The following is a 22,552-nucleotide window of genomic DNA, read 5'->3' as shown; positions in this document are numbered from 1 at the left end:
TCCTCTGATACCGCCTAGTATATAGTTCCTGGATAGCAGGACGCTTGGCCCCAGTGATGTACTGGGGCGTACGCACTACCCTCTGTAGCGCCTTACGGTCGCATGGCGAGCAGTTGACATAGCAGGCGGTGATGCAACCGGTCAGGATGCTCTTGATGGTGCAGCTGTAGAACTTTTTGAGGATCTGGGGACCCATGCCAATTTCTTTTCAGTCTCCTGAGGAGGAAAAGGCGTTGTCGTGCCCTCTTCACGGCTGTCTTGGTGTGTTTGGACCGTGATAGTTTGTTAGTGATGTGGACACCAAGGAACCTGAAGCTCTCGACCCGCTCCACTACAGCCCCGTCTGTGAATGGGGGCGTAGTCGGCCCTCATTTTTCTGTAGTCCACGATCAGCTCCTTTGTCTTGCTCACGTTGAGGGAGAGGTTGTTGTCCTGGCATTGGACTGACAGGTCTCTGACCTCCTCTCTATAGGCTGTGTCATTGTTGTCGGTGAGCAGGCCTACCATTGTTGGGTCATCAGTAAACTTAATGATGGTGTTGGAGTCCTGCTTGGCCACTCCGTCGTTGGTGAACAGGGAGTACAGGAGGGGACTAAGCACGCACCCCTGAGGGGCCCCCGTGTTGAGGATCAGTGTGGCAGATGTGTTGTTGCCTACCCTTACCACCGGGGGGCGGCCCGTCAGGAAGTCCAGTATCCATTTGCAGAGGGCGGTGTTTCATCCCAGGGTCCTTAGCTTAGTGATGAGCTTTGTGGGCACTATGGTGTTGAACGCTGAGCTGTAGTTAATGAACAACATTCTCACAGGTGTTCCTTTTGTCCATGTGGGAAAGGGCAGTGTGGAGTGCGATTGAGATTGCGTCATCTTTAGATCTGGTCTAGAGTTTCTGGGATGATGGTGTTGAAGTGAGCCATGACCAGCCTTTCAAAGCACTTCAGGGCTACCGACGTGAGTGCTACGTGACGGTAGTCATTTAGATAGGGTACCTTCACTTTCTTGGGCACAGGGTCCCGATCGATTGATGTCAGCTTGAATGTTGCTCTATAACAAAAAAAAAATGGTTTGGATATAGAAGAGTGTGGATCATAACAATTCAACTGTTTAACCTTGTTAGCTAGCAAATAGATCAAAAATTAGCTGCCTAATCACTAGCACATGGGCTTGAGAGAATGTTGGTGAGACCTGTGTTAATTTTCTATAGCCTAATGCCTGCTACAAGAGTTAGTCATTATATGTGAATGTGCATTATGCATGGTTCTAGTTAAATTTGTAACAAAAAGGGCATTTTCATGGACAAACTTAAAAGCCAGATAAGTGATTATTTAAAAAAAAAAAAAGCAGGTTAAACTATTTTGATTAAATAATTGAATTATTAGTGGGTCTTATTTAGTGGGTTGTGGAAGGCTTATTTAGCCTAGGTATAACTTCACAAGATTATAGCTGACTCTTTGAAATGCAGTGTATTTTACCTTAAAAAATAGATGTAAAAAAATAGATGTAAAAAAATCGGGGTGTGTGTATATACACTGCTCAAAAAAATAAAGGGAACACTTAAACAACACAATGTAACTCCAAGTCAATCACACTTCTGTGAAATCAAACTGTCCACTTAGGAAGCAACACTGATTGACAATAAATTTCACATGCTGTTGTGCAAATGGAATAGACAAAAGGTGGAAATTATAGGCAATTAGCAAGACACCCCCAAAAAAGGAGTGATTCTGCAGGTGGTGACCACAGACCACTTCTCAGTTCCTATGCTTCCTGGCTGATGTTTTGGTCACTTTTGAATGCTGGCGGTGCTCTCACTCTAGTGGTAGCATGAGACGGAGTCTACAACCCACACAAGTGGCTCAGGTAGTGCAGTTCATCCAGGATGGCACATCAATGCGAGCTGTGGCAAAAAGGTTTGCTGTGTCTGTCAGCGTAGTGTCCAGAGCATGGAGGCGCTACCAGGAGACAGGCCAGTACATCAGGAGACGTGGAGGAGGCCGTAGGAGGGCAACAACCCAGCAGCAGGACCGCTACCTCCGCCTTTGTGCAAGGAGGTGCACTGCCAGAGCCCTGCAAAATGACCTCCAGCAGGCCACAAATGACACATGGTCTCACAAGGGGTCTGAGGATCTCATCTCGGTACCTAATGGCAGTCAGGCTACCTCTGGCGAGCACATGGAGGGCTGTGCGGCCCCACAAAGAAATGCCACCCCACACCATGACTGACCCATCGCCAAACCGGTCATGCTGGAGGATGTTGCAGGCAGCAGAACATTCTCCACGGCGTCTCCAGACTCTGTCACGTCTGTCACATGTGCTCATGTGCTCAGTGTGAACCTGCTTTCATCTGTGAAGAGCACAGGGCGCCAGTGGCGAATTTGCCAATCTTGGTGTTCTCTGGCAAATGCCAAACGTCCTGCACGGTGTTGGGCTGTAAGCACAACCCCCACCTGTGGACGTCGGGCCCTCATACCACCCTCATGGAGTCTGTTTCTGACCGTTTGAGCAGACACATGCACATTTGTGGCCTGCTGGAGGTCATTTTGCAGGGCGCTGGCAGTGCACCTCCTTGCACAAAGGCGGAGGTAGCGGTCCTGCTGCTGGGTTGTTGCCCTCCTACGGCCTCCTCCACGTCTCCTGATGTACTGGCCTGTCTCCTGGTAGCGCCTCCATGCTCTGGACACTACGCTGACAGACACAGCAAACCTTTTTGCCACAGCTCGCATTGATGTGCCATCCTGGATGAACTGCACTACCTGAGCCACTTGTGTGGGTTGTAGACTCCGTCTCATGCTACCACTAGAGTGAGAGCACCGCCAGCATTCAAAAGTGACCAAAACATCAGCCAGGAAGCATAGGAACTGAGAAGTGGTCTGTGGTCACCACCTGCAGAATCACTCCTTTTTTGGGGGTGTCTTACTAATTGCCTATAATTTCCACCTTTTGTCTATTCCATTTGCACAACAGCATGTGAAATTTATTGTCAATCAGTGTTGCTTCCTAAGTGGACAGTTTGATTTCACAGAAGTGTGATTGACTTGGAGTTACATTGTGTTGTTTAAGTGTTCCCTTTATTTTTTTGAGCAGTGTATATATATAAAATTGTCAATCGCCCATCAGTTTGAAAAAAAATAAGATATGATATTTAGGTCATTTTGCCCAGCCTTCCACAGTCTACATCAGCTGGTGCGCAGCGGCGAACCAAACGATGAGTTTGGACAGGCAGGCTCCGCTCCAGTTCCAAACATAGGTTATACATGGAGCAAGCGACACTCTTGCTTCCCGGTAACCACCAGTCACCAGCCTACTATTTAGGTTTGCCTGGTTAAAGGGGCAGTGCAGTTAACTTGTTTTTCCATTTTTTTATGATGTTTCCTAGGGCTGACCCCATTTTGTCGACTGATCGATTGTTTGGTTGATCGGCTGTTGGTCGAGTGATTTTCTTTTTCTTTTGTCGAGCAGTAGCAAATATATATTGTTTATGCCACACGAGACACCTGTCTGATTTGCACCTGTGTCAGTGAACTAATCCATTGCGGAGGCCGCAGGGATGGCACAGTCCAAGAAGAAGAAGGGAAGTGTGGCTAAGATGCACAACGCACGTCTCTCTCCAGAATGCGCTCTCTCCCGCCAATTTGTGTGCATTCATTGTTTCATAATTTCATTGTGTGAATTGTTTGCCCTTTGATTGTTAGTGTCTATCAATTGCCCGGTACTTTTGGTCACGTAGTGTATATGTATGTGAACACCTGCTCGTCGAACATCTCATTCCAAAATCATGGGCATTAATATGGAGTTGGTGCCCCCTTTTGCTGCTAAAACAGCCTCTACTCTTCTGGGACAAGTTTCCACTAGATGTTGAACATTGCTGCGGGGACTTGCTTTCATTCAGTCACAAGAACATTAGTGAGGTTGGGCACGGATGTTTGGCGATTAGGCCTGCCTCGCAGCTGGTGTTCCAATTCATTCCAAAGGTGTTCGATGGTGTTGAGGTCAGGGCTCTGTGCATGCCAGTCATGTTCTTCCACACCGATCTCAACAAACCATTTCTGTATTGTCCTAGCTTTGTGCAGCTGCTCGGGCCTTGGAAACCCATTTAATGAAGCTCCCGACAAACAGTTATTGTGCTGACGTTGGTTCCAGAGGCAGTTTGGAACTCGGTAGTGAGTATTGCAACCAAGGACAGATTATTTTTACGCGCTTCAGCACTCGGCGGTCTCGTTCTGCTAGCTTGTGTGGCCTAGCACTTCGCGGCTGATCCGGTGTTGCTCCTAGACATGTCCACTTCACAATAACAGCACTTACAGTTGACCGGGGCAGCCCTTGCAGGGCAGATATTTGACGAACCAACTTGTTGGAAAGGTGGCATCCTATGACTGAGCTCTTCAGTATGGCAATTCTACTGCCAATGTTTGTCTATGGAGATTGCATGCCTGTGTGCTCAATTTCATACACCTGCTAGATTTTGTACACCTTAGCCAAAACAGGTTTGGCTGAAATAGCCGAATTGACTAATTTGAAGGGGTGTCCACATAATTTTGTATATGTAATGTATCACCAGTAATACATTTAATGAATTCCCATAACTTCTGGAGCCCACTGATGCAGGAAACTCTTGAGGGCCAAGAATATTTTATGCAATGTTGCAAGTTTGCCAGCGCAAATTTAGGGCCGGACCCAGTTGATAGTTTATACAATGTTTCAAGTTCGTTGCAGACCGACCATGTGTAGCCAATGTGATTCATAGGATATTTTTATCAGGATATTTTCTACCTGAAGGCTGCAATGTTCATATTTGTTGGCTTTGTGTAGGCTATTTTTACATAGTTGGCAATGGCAATAGAAGTTTTGTATAAAAATTTGTATAATTTCCATTTAGATCGAATTTTGATTAACCACATGATAATGATTTTGAGGTACGAATACATTATTTTAATTAAACTGTTCCACAAAAATGTGCATTTGGAAACCATAACTGACACGCAGATTGGTAAACATTGTAAGATAAATTGGCATTCCACTTAAAGGTTGTAGCCCATTACCGGCAACTTTGGGAGCGTAACGGCAGAATCTGCAAAGGCCAGCAGGATGGTCGGGTTGGGTACAGGTTTTTTTATTCTGGTTATCTTGATCTATGGCTCCCCCTTCAGTCATTTTTGTTTTGTTTGATCAAACAGTGCGCTTAAAGCATCAGACAAGCTCAGTGCATTTAGTTGATTTTATTTAAACACATATGGGGTGTCTCCATATGGAAAAATACACTGAACATTTTTGTCGGAGACAGCCCTAATATTTCCACACTGAGGTCGAAATAATAACATTGAAATTATGATACTGCCCTTTTTGTGTAAGAGCTGTTTGGAGAGAAAAAAACGTCTGGAATTTCTGCCTGTTCGGGTGGGATGTAATTCTGGCCCGCCGCATAATGTCACCCGGCGATCTGATTATAATAGACCAATTAACATTAATCCTTTATTTACATATTACTTCCTAGTTTTGATCCTGGTCATGCCTAGGGCTGTTGCGGTGACCGTATTACCACCACACCGGCGGTCACGAGTCATGAAGGCAGTCAAATTCCACATGACCGTTTAGTCACGGTAATTAGGCTTCTCCAAGCTCTGATGCTGCTGCTGGTCATTAGTAGCCTAACAAACTTGCTAACTGCCTGGTACTCATAACTCTGTTGTCCCTCTAATCACTCTGACATCAATGCAAATGTATTCGATAATCTAATCAAACACTTCATGAGAGCCCATGAGCTCATGTTGTGCAACATTTCTATAGGCTATGCAATTGCGTGAGAAAACGGTGCGATGGCCACTAGGGTTGCAAGGGTCGGAAACCTTCCGGTAAATTTCTGAAATTTTTAATGGGAAGTTAAACCTGGGAATTTTAGGAATTTTGCTTAAATTCATCAAAAAAGTTAGCTTATAACAGTGAACCTTTTTTTGTGGGATACACATAAGGAAATTATAGGTTTTGTGGCATATTTTGGTTAAACTATCCCCAATTCAATGGAATTGCAACCCTCTGCATGCACAGTGCATTCTTCCAACACATGTGCGGTGCACTCTTCCATCACATGTACAACTGATTCTCAAGATCTTGCACACTAATGAGATGCTATTGAGCCCACACTACTACTCTGTCTGAGCCAAGGACTACATGCATTCTGGTAAGTTTTTATTATAATACTGGGTGGGGTGGATATATTTTATAAGACATACATTATTTTTTGTTAACTAGTAAATAGTAGCCTACAGCAAAGTGTGTTTAAATAATTTCTAACTTGTTAACAATTTTTGCTAGTTAGTTTTTGCTACCATGTGGGTTTTAGCTTGCTTGAGCCTGCTAACTGAGGAGTGTTAATTCACCTGTTTCCATACATGTTTCATTTTAAAACATTTATCTTACAAAGGAGTTGTTTAATCTAACTGCTTAACTATTTATTTGTACATGGAATTGTATTTGTTTGTTTTACTCTTTTTTTTCTAATCTTTACAGGAAAATGCCACGGTACTATCTGATGTGTGGAGACATTTCACTGCAGCTAATCTAGACGGAAAAGCTGTGTACGTTTGGAAATACTGTGCCAAATTATATGTGAAGAATGCAACAAAGATGCAGAATCATCTGGCCAAGTGCATAAAGTTCCCTCAGCGTTCACAACAAGCAACCTCTGACAAAAGTCCCTCTACTTCTATTCAAGGTGAAAATTATGAATCAGACACCTTATCGATAGCAACAGCTCATGGTCCTCCTGGAATCTGCTAAAAAAAAAATTGACTCAATGGAGGAATGTAGTCAGATGCGGATTAATGTCTTGCTCAAGCTGTGTATGCAACTGGTTCACCTCTGATGCTCACAGGCAATGTCTATTGGAAGAGATTTCTGAATGTTCTTCACCCAGCATACACCCCTCCAACCACACATGCTTTATCTACTAATTTGCTGGATGCAGAGTTCAACAGAGTTCAAGTGAAGGTCAAGCAAATCATAGAGAAAGCAGACTGTATTGTAATCATCTCTGATGGGTGGTCGAATGTTTGTGGGCCAGGAATAATTAACTACATCATCTCCACCCCTCAACCAGTATTCTACATGAGCACAGACACAAGGGACAACAGACACACCGGTCTCTACATTGCAGATGAGCTGTAGGCAGTCATCGATGACCTTGGACCACAGAAGGTATTTGCACTAGTGACAGGTAATGCTGTGAACATGAAGGCTGCTTGGTCTAAAGTGGAGGAGTCCTACCCTCACATCACACCCATTTGCTGTGCTGCTCATGCATTGAATCTGCTCCTCAAGGACATCATGGCACTGAAAACAATGGATACACACTACAAGAGAGCCAAGGAAATGGTTAGGTATGTGAAGGGTCATCAAGTTATAGCAGCAATCTACCTCACCAAGCAAAGTGAGAAGAATAAGAGCACCACATTGAAGCTGCCCAGCAACACCCGTTGGGGTGGTGTTGTCATCATGTTTGACAGTCTCCTGGAGAGGAAGGAGTTTCTCCAAGAAATGTCCATATCACAGTCTGCCGATAATGACACCCCCATCAAGAGGATCCTCCTGGATTATGTATTTTGGGAGAGTGTGGTAAGCAGTCTGAAACTCCTGAAACCTATAGCAGTAGCCATTGCACGGATTGAGGGAGACCATGCCATCCTGTCTGATGTTCAGACTCTGCTTGCAGATGTAAGAGAATAAATCTGTACTGCCCTGCCCACTTCACTGTTGCTCCAAGAAAAGGAAACTGCAGTTCTGAAATACATCAAAAAGCATGAAGAATTCTGCCTGAAACCCATACATGCTGCAGCATACATGTTTGACCCCAAGTATGCTGTTAAGAGCATCCTGTCTGGTGCAGAGATCAACAAGGCCTATGGTGTCATCACTACCGTGTCTCACCACCTTGGCCTGGATGAGGGCAAGGTTTTTGGCAGTCTGGCAAAGTACACTTCCAAGCAAGGGATTTGGGATGGAGATGCAATATGGCAGTCGTGCCAACATCAGCCGGCACAGAGTGCAACTGGTCCTTGTTTGCGAACACACATGCCAAAGCACGCAACAGGCTGGCCATTACAAGGGTTGAAGAATTGGTGGCCATCTGGGCAAATTTGAGGCTTTTTGAGCCTGACAATTAGCCATCCTCAACAAGGTTGGAAAGTGACAGTGAAGATGAAGCCTCAGTCTGATATTCAAGAGGTGGACATTGATGAGGTCCAGGGAGAAGACATGGAAGCCTGAGAGGAAGACAACCAAAGCTTTAGTTTCTAGACTATCATTTTACAGATGTATGTTGAAAATATTTTTGATAGATGCGATGGATCATTCAGTATTCCCTTTCTTTTGTTGTTCAGTGAAATCATCCGATGTGTCAACTCATTTAATTAAAGTTCAATTCATTACTAAATTGTTTTTTTAATTGTTTTTTCAATTGGAAGGATTTAATAATTTACCTTATCATAAGTAGACATAATTGCAATAGGTTTATGTTTCTCTCTCCTTATGATATGATAAATATATCCAATGCAAAAAACACTTAAATGGTATTAATATTAATTTGCATACATTTCCATTAATTCCCATATATTCCTGTTAATTCCCACGGAAATTTTCCACCTCTGAATATTCCCCAAAATGTGCAACCCCAGTGGCCACTAATTAATAAAAAGATGAGGACCCCATCAGCCTTCTATAGGCTAGGCCTACTATATTTATTTCTCAACTTTTGTAATATTTAGCACATTGCTTATAATTACAACAGGAGTATAGCCTATCTGGCTGGCGAGAACAAAACCATGGTGAAAGCATCCTCCATTTGCCATATAAGTGCATAGATAACGTGTAGTTTTCCCGCTGCCCCTGTTTCGATACAGGTGCATGATAATGGTCCATTATAAAGCCGAACAAATGTCACACATATATTATTCTGTATATGTAAAGACATGATTAAATCAAGAAAAGTCTGATGGGTGACAATATTTGCCTATCACTTGTAAATTATATATTTTCACTTGGGAATGATGCCCAGCATAAGAAACAATACCTTTTTTTGTGCAACTTTTTTGAATCATAGTCACACACCTCATGTACCCTAGCCCATAGTTCTATGTGTTTTAATAAGGTTTGTATCACAACTAGTGGCCAAATAACTTCTTAAAATTAAGCACATTAATCTGCTTTACAAGGGGTGTAGTGCCTATGGCATATATAAGCAGCGACTGGGTTTCAAGTTTGGGGAAGATCATTTCCACCATAAAAATGCTAATTTATAATAAAAGCATTACATGCATAATTGCTTTTGCGTTCACTTTTGATAATGGTGTTTTCCGCTAATGGACCATTGGTGCTTAGAGCCTACTACCATGTGCCCATTGCTGCGCTTATAATAATGAAATAGCCTAATAGTTTATAAACATTTTAAGATAAACGTTCTGATCTGTTGTGTCAGCTACATTGCATAAATACGTTTTTTTGTTGCTTGTGGTTGTATTAATTTGGGTTGTATTAATTTGGGATCTATTGCATCCCACAACTGTCCCAGACTATGTTTGGAATATTAATTTATTTTACAGAATAGAATAGGTCGACTTTTGTACTATGGGGATAGTAGATTGTTTGCTGTTCGTTAGGCCTACTCATCTTGTTGGCTGACGTAAAGTAAATGTGCCCAGTTCTTCCAATATGCACCTCGGAATTGGATAAGGACGCTCGCAGTTGCGTCCCAGATGCGTCTGTCTTCATTTGTAGCATGTGAGTAAGATCCGATCGCGTGACGGAAATCCATGTGAGTGAGAGGGCTTCTGATTGCGCAGCACAATCCGGGAGAAGGGCACAAAGCAGCAATCCGGGACACAAAAAGGCATATACAGTTGAATTCGGAAGTTTACATACACTTATGTTGGAGTCATTGAAACTCGTTTTTCAACCACTCCAGAAATTTCTTATCACAAAGCCCTGACCTCAAGCCTATAGAAAATTTGTGGGCAGAACTGAAAAAGCGTGTGCGAGCAAGGAAGCCTAAAAACCTGACTAAGTTACATCAGCTCTGTCAGGCGGAATGGGCCAAAATTCACCCAACTTATTGTGGGAAGCTTGTGGAAGGTTACCCAAAACGTTTTACCCAAGTTAAACAATTTAAAGGCAATGCTACCAAATACTAATTGAGTGTATGTAAACTTCTGACCCACTGGGAATGTGATGAAAGAAATAAAAGCTGAAATAAATCATTCTCTCTACTATTATTCTGACATTTCACATCCTTTAAATAAAGTGGTGATCCTAACTGACCTAAAACAGTTTTTTTTTACCAGGATTAAATGTCAGGAATTGTGAAAAACAGAGTTTAAATGTGTTTGGCTAAGGTTTATGTAAACTTCCGATTTCAGCTGTATTTCTTTAGGGTGCATTACGGCCACAAAGGGGTTGCCGCCTTGAAATTTGAGGCATGCGAAAAAACCTAAGCGGAGCTCATGCCTTTCAAGCGACTTTTTAATAATCATCATTAGAATCTCATGCAGCCTTACAATGTATTAAGAATCAAAACGTATAGACCAATGTTTGTAGAACTAAAGTTACTTTAAAACCTGTCTGGGAACGCTCGCCAACAGCCAGTGAAATTGCAGTTCGCGAAATTCAAACAACAGAAATCTCATAATTCAAATTTCTCAAACATACACGTATTAGACAACATTTTAAAGATAAACTTCTCGTTAATCCAACCACAGTGTCCGATGTCAAAAATGCTTTTTGGCGAAAGCACAACATATCATTATGTTAGTTCAGCACCTAGTCACAGAAAGCATACAGCCATTTTCCAATCAAAGAGAGGAGTCACAAAAAGCAGAAATAGAGATAAAATTAATCACTAACCTTTGATATTCTTCATCAGATGACACTCCCGGGACAACATGTTACACAATACATGTATGTTTTGTTCGATCAAGTTCATAATTATATCCAAAAACCTCAGTTTACATTTGGCTTTGCCTCCAAAACATCCCGTGAATTTGCACAGAGCCACATCAATTTACAGAAATACTCATAATAAACTTTGATAAAAGATACAAGTATTATGCACAGAATTATAGATATACTTCTCCTTAATGCAACCGCTTTGTCAGATTTCAAAAAAGCTTTACGGAAAAAGCAAACCATGCAATAATCTGAGTACGGCGCTCAGAGACCTAAACAAGCCAAACAGATACCCGCCAAGTTGTGGAGTCAACAGAAGTCAGAAATAGCATTATAAATATTCACTTACCTTTGATGATCTTCATCAGAATACACTCCCAGGAATCCCAGTTCCACAATAAATGTATGTTTAGTTCGATTAAGTCCATTTATGTCCAAATACCTCCTTGTTGTTCGCGCCTTGAGTTCACAAATCCAAATTCATGACGCGCGATCACTAGGTCCAGACGAAAAGTCAAAAAGTTTCGTTACAGTCCGGAGAAACATGTCAAACGATGTATAGAATCAATCTTTAGGATGTTTTTAACATAAATCTTCAATAATGTTCCAACCGGAGAATTCCTTTGTCTTTAGAATTGCAATGGAACTCAGGTCGCTCTCACGTGTGCACGCATGATCAGCTCATGGCACTCTGGCAGACCTGTTACTCAATCAGCTCTCATTCGCACCCACTTCACAGTAGAAGCCTCAAACAAGGTTCTAAAGACTGTTGACGTCTAGTGGAAGCCTTAGGAAGTGCAATATGACCCCATAGACACTGTATATTTGATAGGCAATGAGTTGAAAAACTACAAACCTCAGATTTCCCCCTTCCTGGTTGGATTTTTCTCAGGTTTTCGCCTGCCATATGAGTTCTGTTATACTCACAGACATCATTCAAACAGTTTTAGAACCTTCAGAGTGTTTTCTATCCAATACTACTAATAATATACATATATTAGCATCTGGGCCTGAGTAGCAGGACGTTTACTCTGGGCACGCTTTTCATCTGAACGTGAAAATGCTGCACCCTAGCCCAAACAGGTTTTAATAACTCTAAATTAAGCATATAGGAGTACCTATTTCTTTATTAACCACTCAACACAGAATAGCCGCGTGCGCACTCCCTCAAATCGTTTGCAGACAATATTTCTATTTTATTCAGCTTTGTTCAATTGTATTCTTCATACTATAAAATAATATAAAATAATGCCATGGAATTATAAGCAAATATTGTCTGCTGAATGAACTAGTGTAGCCCTCAGCCATTTGGCATAGCCACATCAGGACCTAACATAAGGACAACTCAAAAGTATTCTATTATTTTCTTCAGAAATAGACTACATTTTCTCATATCATGCTTCTTTAGACCTGTCTAAAATAATGTATTTATTGTGATTTACATGGATTTTTTTTTTTTTTTTTAAATGGCTTGTAGGCTATGTGTGGAAGCCAGGAAATGCTAAATGTGTATGTTAATTAACGGTCAAGTACCGTGAGACCGACAGTTATTTGCTTGACAATCACCATCCGACAATTTCGTGACCGCCACAGCCCAAGTCCTGCCCAAAAGCAAGATAGATTGTGCAGCATGGCTGCCTTTGCACTGTATTCCAACAGGACAATAACTTTGTCTGATTTTGTCTGCGATTTATTTTTAATAATCGACTGTCAGAAGTTCAGTCAACTCTTGCACAGCACACTTTGCATCGGACTACATTGCATTTCAGGCTAGGTACACATGGATTTCCTAGCAGCTCCATCAAGCATTGCATTGATCTTGAAATCTACAGCAGCAGCATCAACCATTCATGAAGTAAGTTTCTAGATATTTATTTTTCTTGCTATTCATGGGTTGCGTGCTTCGTCACTATTGTTTTGAACGTTCTCTTGAGGACCGATACCTGATACTACTCAGTGGCATTCTCTGAGCTGCCATGTGATGATGACGATTTAGTCTAAAGAGGATTATAGTGACTTGGGAAAACAATTACATTTCTAAAGGAGGTAAATCATTAATATGAAAACCTTTTGGAGATGGAGTATAACTTTAGCTAGCTAAGATTGAGGGGCCTGGTTTTAACTAACGTTAGCATGGATAGCTAGGTATTTTTTTTAAACTTTTTTTTCTAGCTATGGCAATTGCCATCTCTCTAAAGTAAATTTGTCAAAATGACAAAGTTGTTTCCTACCAATTACTTTTCTACTTAAGCAATGTCATCATATATCCAGGCCACTATAGTGTCTTCTCAGATAATTTTAGCTAGATTGCTAGCTATCGAAGTCTGTGAGTGAACTACACTGCCTTCATAAAGTTTTCACACCCCTTGACTTTTTCTACATTTTGTTGTCTTACAAGGTGGGATTAAAATAGATTTAATTGTAATTTTTTCGTCAACGATCTACACAAACTACTTTAATGTCCATATGGGAAAAAAGTCAATACATGTTAGAAATCACCTTTGGCACCGATTACAGCTGTGAGTCTTTCTGGGTAAATCCCTAAGAACTTGGCACACCTGTATTGTACAATATTTGCACATTAATATAAAATAAATTCTTCAAGCTTTGTCTAGTTGGTTGTTAATCATTGCGTGACAGCCATTTTCAAGTCTTGCCGTAGATTTTCAAGCAGATTTAAGTCAAAACTGTAACTATGCCAGTCAGGAACATATGGGTGGAGAAGTGCAACTCAAGCACGAAATTACTACATTTACATTCATGATTTGGAGCGAACCCTGACTGAAGCTGAGCAGAATTTCCAATAATAAGTATTTTAGATCTGCGTTTACAAAACACAGCAAGATATTTTTCTGCGTTATCTTTACTTTTCTGCGTGAAAAATGCAGAATCCTGCCTTAACGTGACCCCTGCTTGCTGTTCGGTCCTCAATCAAAGCACAGTAAATAGCTTATGCGCCCCGACTCCATGATTCCAATAGTTCACCCAAGTGTTTAGATCTAAATTGCGAATCAAATCACAATTGCAACATTTGATTAAAAATAAGGCCTCCATTTCTTTTTTCATGCAGCCCTATGTGGAAATGATCTCAAATGCGTGCAGAAATGGTTGAAAATGCTTAAAAAATATGTTTGGTTGAAGTTTAATTGAACAGTGTGAAGGGAAAGGGGGATACCTAGTCAGTTGTACACCTGAATGCATTCAACTGAAATTTGTCATCTGCATTTAAAAACAATCAGAATGGAGAAAGCCCCATTTTCAAATCACACATGAAATACTGTCTCATACATTTATACTGTCAAAAATGTGAAAAATACTGTGATATATTTTGGCCATATCGCCCAACCGTAACTCCTTGTAAGAAAAATGTCAGCGTAGAGTCATAAACTATCATAATAAATATGCTGTATCACTCAGCATTTTGTGACAGGGCAGGCACTTTGTTGATTCTTGATGTTCAGTTGTAGAACGTCATCTGTGTTTAGAAGTTTTCTTCCACTTTGACATTAGAGTATTTTGGGTAGATCGTTGACCAAAAATGACAATTAAATCCATTTGAATCCTACTTTGTAACAAAACAGAATGTGGAAAGCCGAGGGGTGTGAATACTTTATGGCTCTTGGTTAAAAGGCTTGAGCAATATACCACATTACTTCTTACAAGTAATACATTTCTAGTTTTATAAACATCACAAAGCATGCTCATCCGTTTTTGGTGTAGTTATGGCAAACATTTTCTTCTCTCATTCACGTTGCGTTTTAAACAAAGGCATTTTATTTTCATAGTACATGTAGCCCTTCAGTCAGTCCTGACAATGGTAGCCTATGGTATTTTGTCCACTTCAAATAGCCTAGTGATAACACTGATAACACAGATCAATGCAAAACACTCACCAGAAAACGTTTTTGAAACAAAATAATTTCTATCATGGTGAATATCAGACTTCTCTTTAACTGTTGCTGACTGTTAGCCAAAAACTACTGGAGAATAGCAGTCACAAAACAACCACGTCAGCTGTTGTGGTACCGGTATTTGCGTCATTCTGATTGATCAAGAGATCCAAGAGCAATTTTTTTTATTTAGACTATCCGAATATCTGAAAACATGTCATATTATTTGAATAGTGAAATAGTTTTCAAATGCCCATCTCTACTAGATATTAGGGATGTGACAAATGGACAATTTAGCTTAACATTTAAGCTTTTAAAAATCCGTTTCATACAATTCCACGTCAATTTACAATGCAGAATAATGGTCCTATAATATATGAATGACCTTTTAGGTTCGGGCAATGAAGTTATATCCACCGCGACCGTTTACAGACATAAAATGCAGCTACAGTAAAATGTTGATAGCAACAATTTACAATTTTTTAGACAATAATAATTAATACAAATTTGACGCGTCTGTACCTTTTCAGACACTAGAATTCTGCTCCGGCGTAGAATGTTCTGTATTGTTTCCCTAACAACAATAAACATTCCTGATTTGATGTGCTGCTGTTTTAAAAAAATGGTTGGGTAGCTAAATGTTTTCTTTCTAGTAAATGTCTTGGTAAATCACGGTATTTAACCAACTTTTTTAGGAAAGGGTGGTCTGCAGGCTGGCTGCGCACAGCAGTTTGAGATTATTTGATTAACAGTTCTGGTCGCCTAGTGATGGACGTTAGTCCTGCTTCAGAAGCTGCATTCCTTTACAGACAAGTAAAATGCCCGTTCATATCTCCAGAGAAGGTTTTGTGTCGGCATTTAAAAAGCTGTAGTATAGCCTACCCTAACAGACAAACATGACGTAGCCGAGGCGCTTTCAAGGGGCCACATTCCATTATGTCTGAAAAGGGTAATCAATACAGGCTACCGCAAGGCTTTCCCAAAGATACCTCTATATCCTGGCGATACCGGTGCCATGAATAGTCTATGACAGTGGTCACCAACCTTCTCTGAGTCAAAATCACTTTAGCAGTCAAAAAGCAAGCTGAGATCTACCTCTCAGATTTTTTTATATAAAAAGAAAACCAATCAAACCTGTCGCACAATTTCTGAGCGAATATTGCATTTCCAAATGGCCTCCTTTCCAGATTAGCGCTGAGAGTCCGTGGGTTGCATCAGCCAGGCGAACTTTTAGGCATGATAAAAAATAATGGTTTGGGATACAAATGTGAAAAGCATGTCATACATATCCTTCCTACCAGTCAGAATATGTGAGCGGTTGAGCAGTTGGAAATCCCACTCATCCCACATGGAGTGGTCTTTGCGGAACACTCCGTGTCTCAATGAACTTTCCCCACTCTGGCGATCACAGGAAAAAAACTGCTCCTCCGTTCATTTTTTGTTTAAAAAGATAATTTAACAAACACCCTATCTACTTTTGTTACTATATACCATTTGTTTTTTAAGTAGGCTATCATAAGAAGCTTCAATATTTCAACCTGTTGTAGGCTATTAAACAAGGACCTACCTGATGATATGCTGCTGCTGTTTAAAAAAACAAGTAGCCTTTTCTCTTTTCTATTGATGATCAGATACTTCAGTTGTAACTAGCTCTGTTGCGCTCACACTTTACAGCTAATAGATAACTTTAGCACTGTTACAAACTTAGACTCCTCTTTTGTTAACCTCTCTGGGGTAGGTGGGACGCAATCGTCCCACCTGGCCAATAGCCAGGGAAAATACAGAGTGCCATATTCAAATAAAATGATATAAAAATCAAACTTTCATTAAATCACCCATGTAAGATACCAAACCAGATTTCAAAAAGGCTTTTCGGCGAAAGCATAAGATGCTATTATCTGATGATAGCACAACAGTAAATAAAGAGAGTAGCGTATTTCAACACTGCAGGCATGACACAAAACGCAGAAATAAAAATATAATTCATGCCTTACCTTTGACAATTCTTTTGTTGGCACTCCAATATGTCCCATAAACATCACAAATGGTCCTTTTGTTCGATTAATTCCGTCGATATATATCCAAAATGTCAATTTATTTGGCGCGTTTCATCCAGAAAAACACAGCTTCCAACTTGCGCAACGTCACTACAAAATATATCAAAAGTTACATGTAAACTTTACCAAAACATTTCAAACTACTTTTGTAATACAACGTTAGGTATTTTTAAACGTTAATAATCGATCAATTTGAAGACGGGATGATCTGTGTTCAATACAAAAAGAAAACAAACTGACGCAACTTTTTTGGTAATGTCCCTCTCAAACAATTTACTTCAAGTGACCCTCATTTACGATGGCCGTACTTCTTCATTACACAAAGGAATAACCTCAATCAATTTCCAAAGACTGGTGACATCCAGTGGAAGCGGTAGGAACTGCAAACAAGTCCCTTAGAAATCTGGTGTCCCAATGAAAACTCATTGAAAAGACAGTGACCTCAAATCGGGGTTTTGCCTGCTACATAAGTTTTGTTATTCTCACAGACATGATTCAAACAGTTTTAGAAACTTCAGAGTGTTTTCTATCCAAATCTACTAATAATATGCATATCTTATATTCTGGGGATGAGTAGCAGGCAGTTTAATTTTGACATGCTATTTATCCAAAAGTGAAAATGCTGCCCCCTACCCCGAAGAAGTTAACAATAGCCTTTATATATATATTTTTTTTAAGTATCCGGTGCTGCTGCATGGGCGCATTCGTTGCCTTGCTATCAATTTAACAGCCTGTGTGACCTATTTCTCTGCACATTAGTGTTGGGGTAGGCTAAATAAATACAACAGAATAGGCTTAATTAACAGAACAGTGATGAAGGAAATGAAAAATGCTGGGCAGAGCATGACAAGAGCTAGTAACAGAGCGGTACCAGAGTGAAAGTGAAACGCTCCACACTCCAGCCAAATTACGCAAGCTCGGCTCCTCGCGCCACTACAGCTCCTCTCCGCTCCGCTCACATCCTCTGCTCTCAATAAAGTTTCCATGAGAATTGCCAGAACTAAAAATATTTTCTTCCTTGTTTGCTACATGGGGTTTGTAGGTGTTTTTGTTTATAACAGAAGAGTTTGATTAAACTGAACCAAGGTGTACCGGGCTGTGGCAATTCATGTGACCGGGCAAGGGTGGGGCGTCCTGCTCAAATCTAACAGTAATATGCTCTACTGGGTCATCATTGTCAACAAGGCAGCAGCATGGATTGCTCAGAAACACATTTATTTTCCAAAAGATTTACAGTGCCTTCAGAAAGTATTCATACCCCCTTGACTTATTCCACTTTTTTTTTTGTTAGTCTGAATTAAAAATTTAAAAAATCTTAGCCATTTACACAAAATACCCCATATTGAAAGTGAAAACATGTTTTTAGAAATCTTTGCTAATTTATTGAAAATTAAATACAGAAATATGTCATTTACATAGGTATTCACACCCCTGAGTCAATACTTTGTAAAAGCACTCACAGCCGTTAGAGCTGTGAGTGACTTTCTGGGTAAGTCCCTAAGAGCTTTCCACACCAGGATTGTGCCACATTTGACCATTATTCTTTTCAAAATTCTTCAAGCTCTGTCAAATTGGTTGTTGATCATTGCTAGACAAACATTTTCATATCTTGCCATAGATAATTAAGTCAAACTGTAACTTGGCCACTCAGGAAAATTCACTGTCTTGGTAAGCAACTCCAGTGTAGATTTGGCCTTGTTTTTTAGGTTATTGTCTTGCTGAAAGGGGAATTCATCTCCCAGTGTCTGTCTGTTGGAATGCAGACAACCAGGTTTTCCGCTAGGATTTGCCAGTGCTTACATCTATTTTCGAAGTAAAAGAACATTGATCCTTTTTTAACATTTAACCAGTCTTCTCCTGAGATTAAAGTCTTACTTATATATGAATTGCAACTGATGTTTTCTTCAAATGAGGTGTTTTATTACCACAGAAAAAGTAAGTAAATAGCCCACATCTTGAATTTTTTTTTGCATGGCCTTATGTATTTAAAATTATTAGGTAGGGTCCAAAAAATCTGTTAGATTTTTTTTGCCAAATTCCGTTTTCTCTGTTTTTGTTTTCCATTTTCCCATTTGATGTTCTTTGTCCACAACAATAATTAAACCACAGCAGGAGACTACTTTTGAGGTCTGGGAAAAATCTGAGAAAGTTCGATTTTTGGGTGTAGTTAACCTTTAATTCAAGTGTGCACCTAGCAAGAGGCTATTGTTTTAGCTGTGTTTTTGTAGCACATGTTATGGTAGAGTTTGCAAGACAAATACCCTCTGGATTGGTGAAAATAATCATGATATCATTCTGCCAGGTAAGCATAGGCTGCTTTGTAATTAACATTTAATTGAGAAGGTTTTTGGACAACCTATCAGAAGACTGTTTTCATTAACATCATCGCGAACGGCTACACAGTGGTAGACGCGCGCTCCGCACACACACACACACAGACAGGGGCATTCTCGTTGCCTCTTCAGAAAGTTGAAGGAAATACGAATCACTGATTCATTCTGTTCATGTCTTATGATAAACTTTGGCAAATTAATAAATGTTCAATACATTTAGTTGATTCCCTACTAAGGTCAATACATTTTTGAATATTGTTGAATTCTGTTTTAATGCTCATGAGGATGTGGCATGTTAGCAACTCTGCTATTTCGTACCGTGGCAATTTCCATTCCATCCCTTTGTTTAAGCCACTGCAACAGTTGTTTAAAAATGTTGACTGGCAAAAGAGATGTTATAGCATGCCTGTCAACTGGATCTATAGCAATAGTTTGATATATCAAGCGTGGCCAGGTTTGTGCACTTTGCTGTTTGAGGTATACCCAGAGCAATGACCGACGGATGCTATATGTGGTATGCCCATTATTACCGATAATGGAGGCGCAAATGGGGATTTTGAACATATTCCATTTCTGTTCACAAAAGATGACGACATGTTTGGTAGCGAGACCGAGCCCAAAACAGACGGTCAGAGTAGAAAGATAATACGATTGAGAAACAACCTGAACCAACCTCCATGCACAGCTAATGTGATATATGAAGAGGATATTGATTTTCATCAGAATATTATTTGCTGGCCAATTAGCATGAGATTTTTTATCTCATGAAAATGGCATTAGTGGTTTAAAGACCAATGCCTAGGGCCCTATACAATCTGGAATCACGGAATCCAGACATTAAAATGGAATTCAACAATATTCAAAAATGTATTGAATAGTAGGAAATCTACTAAATGTATTGAATTTATTAGAACATTTATTAATTTGCCCAAGATTACGATAAGACATTTAGAAATGCATAAGCGATTTGTATTTTCCTACCAACTTTCTGAAGAGGCAACGGCCCAGGAATGCCCCTGTCTGTATGTGTGCGTTTGTCTAGTACTATGTGTAGCCGTTAGTGATGGTGTTAATGACAACAGTCTTCTGGTAGGTGGAAAGGCGTTTCCCAAAAAACTCAAAAGTCTATGCCTACCTGGAAGAATGATATCATGATTATTTGCATCAATCCAGTGGTGATTTGTTTAGCAAACTCGGGCTCTCGAGTGGCGCAGCGGTCTAAGGCACTGCATCTCAGTGCTAGAGGCGTCACTACAGACCTTGGTTAAATTCCAAGCTGTATCACAACCGGCTGTGATTGAAAATCCCATAGGGCGGCGCACAATAGGCCCAGCGTCTTCTGGGTTAGGGTTTGGCCGGGGTAGGCCGTCATTGTAAATAAGAATTTGTTATTAAAACTTCTTAGGGATAGCCCCCTTTAAAAAATGTGTTTTGCCTAAAATGACATACACAAATCTAACTGCCTGTAGCTCAGGCCCTGAAGCAAGGATATGCATATTCTTTGTACCATTTGAAAAGGAAACACTTTGAAGTTTGTGGAAATGTGAATTGACTGTAGGAGAATATAACAGAATAGATCTGGTAGAAGAAAATACAAAGAAAAAAAACATATTTTATTTCTACCACCATCTTTGAAATGTAACAGAAAGGCCCCACTTCCAGCCATCATTCTGGTTGTAATTCTGATGGTGTCCTCAAGATGGCAGCAGTGTATGTGCAAAGTTTCACTTGAAGTATGAGTGAACTACATGACATTTAGTGTGATGTCACCCAGGTACATTTGGGCATATCGTGAAGGAGACATTTGCATTCATATTACATTTTTCTGCAAGAATATCATCAAATCTGTCTACTGTCTAATTGATTTAGCTTTTCCAGTATCAGTAGCCATATTATAAGATCAACATTTTCAAAACAACCAGTTTTCATAACGTCATAACTCTGAATATTCTGATAATTTTTGTCCAAAAGGAAAACGCAGCTACATTTTGCGACAGATACAGGGTTTACTTTAAGGGACACTCCCGTAAAGCCCAGCTCATTGGCTATCTAGCTAGCTTTGTTTGACCCCGATTGGTGCTTATTTTACAAAGTTGGAGTCGATCAAGTGAAGACCGCCCGCGTCATCGGTGTGTCATGAAGGCGTCGCTCTCTGACCAAATTTGGTGTCCTCTAGGATATACTACACCACTAATGATATAGGGAAGTCTGGTTACGTTCTAGGATCTCTGAGGAATACATACGGACGTCATTTGACTGGTTGAAACAACGTTTAGGGTTAGATTTTCACAGATTCCTTTCTTTGCAAATTCAACGAGTGGAAATACAAGATCGATCGTGCATGCTATATGGACCTCTTTAGGATATGAACAAGGATTTTATCTAACAAAATTACGCTTCATGTTATCTCTGGGACCCATTGGATGATAAATCAGAGCAAGATTTCAGAATGTAAGCACACATTTCACCTTCAGAGGTGAATTTATCAAACCTATCGCTGTTTTTTTTTTGTTAGGACCTTACTCAAACAATAGCATGGCATTTTTTCACAGTAATAGCTACTGTAAATTGGACCGTGCAGTTATATTAACAAGAATTTAAGCTTTCAGCCGATATCAAACACTTATATGTAACGACATTTGTTGTTTCTCTAAAATCTGCGATCGTGACACAAGGTGCTGCATGATTTACAACTGTCCCGTTGATGGGACGCTGATCCCTAAGTTAACTGACTTGCCTCGTTAAATAAATACAATTAAAATAAAGGGTGCTACAGAAATGTGCTAACCAAGCAAGTCTTTTGCTGTTGATTGGACGCTGATCCCTAAGTTAACTGACTTGCCTCGTTAAATAAATACAATTAAAATAAACGGTGCTACAGAAATGTTCTAACCAAGCAAGTCTTTTGCTGGTGAGCAGACTGCACACTTGACTTTAAAGGGTATCTACGCCCAAAAATGAACATGTATTAGCTTTTTCCCTGAACTCAAGTGGTCTACTGATGTGGTTTAAACATTATCGACTTAGAACATCCACATTTGTTCTGAAAAAAGTGTGATTTTTCAGAACAGAAACATGAACAACAGGAAAAAATCTGAAACCTGGAAAACCAAACAGAACTTAATTTGGGAAAAACTACTGAATTAGGCAGAACAATTATCAGGCCTATATGATCAGGACAAATGTCATGCACAAAAAGCTACTTTTTCCCCCCTCAAATGTGTGCACAAATTTGTTTACATCCCTGTTAGTGAGCGTTTATCCTTTGCCGAGATAATTATCCACCTGACAAGTGTGGCATATCAAGAAGTTTGAACAGCACGATCATTACACAGGTGCACCTTGT

The 22,552-nt window shown here is 40.2% G+C and overlaps 1 protein-coding gene across 3 annotated transcripts in view; it reads left to right on the top strand.

Moving 5' to 3' along the window:
- Positions 1-22,552, top strand: part of LOC120030931 (dual specificity tyrosine-phosphorylation-regulated kinase 1A-like) — a 58,250-nt gene that overhangs the window by 5,687 nt on the left and 30,011 nt on the right. The window lies entirely within an intron of this gene.

This window comes from Salvelinus namaycush, chromosome 3 (genome assembly GCF_016432855.1).
Source record: "Salvelinus namaycush isolate Seneca chromosome 3, SaNama_1.0, whole genome shotgun sequence".
NCBI classification, from domain to species: Eukaryota; Metazoa; Chordata; class Actinopteri; order Salmoniformes; family Salmonidae; genus Salvelinus; species Salvelinus namaycush.
Note: the sequence above shows the minus strand (reverse complement) of the source record. Positions and strands in the feature narration are given on the sequence as shown.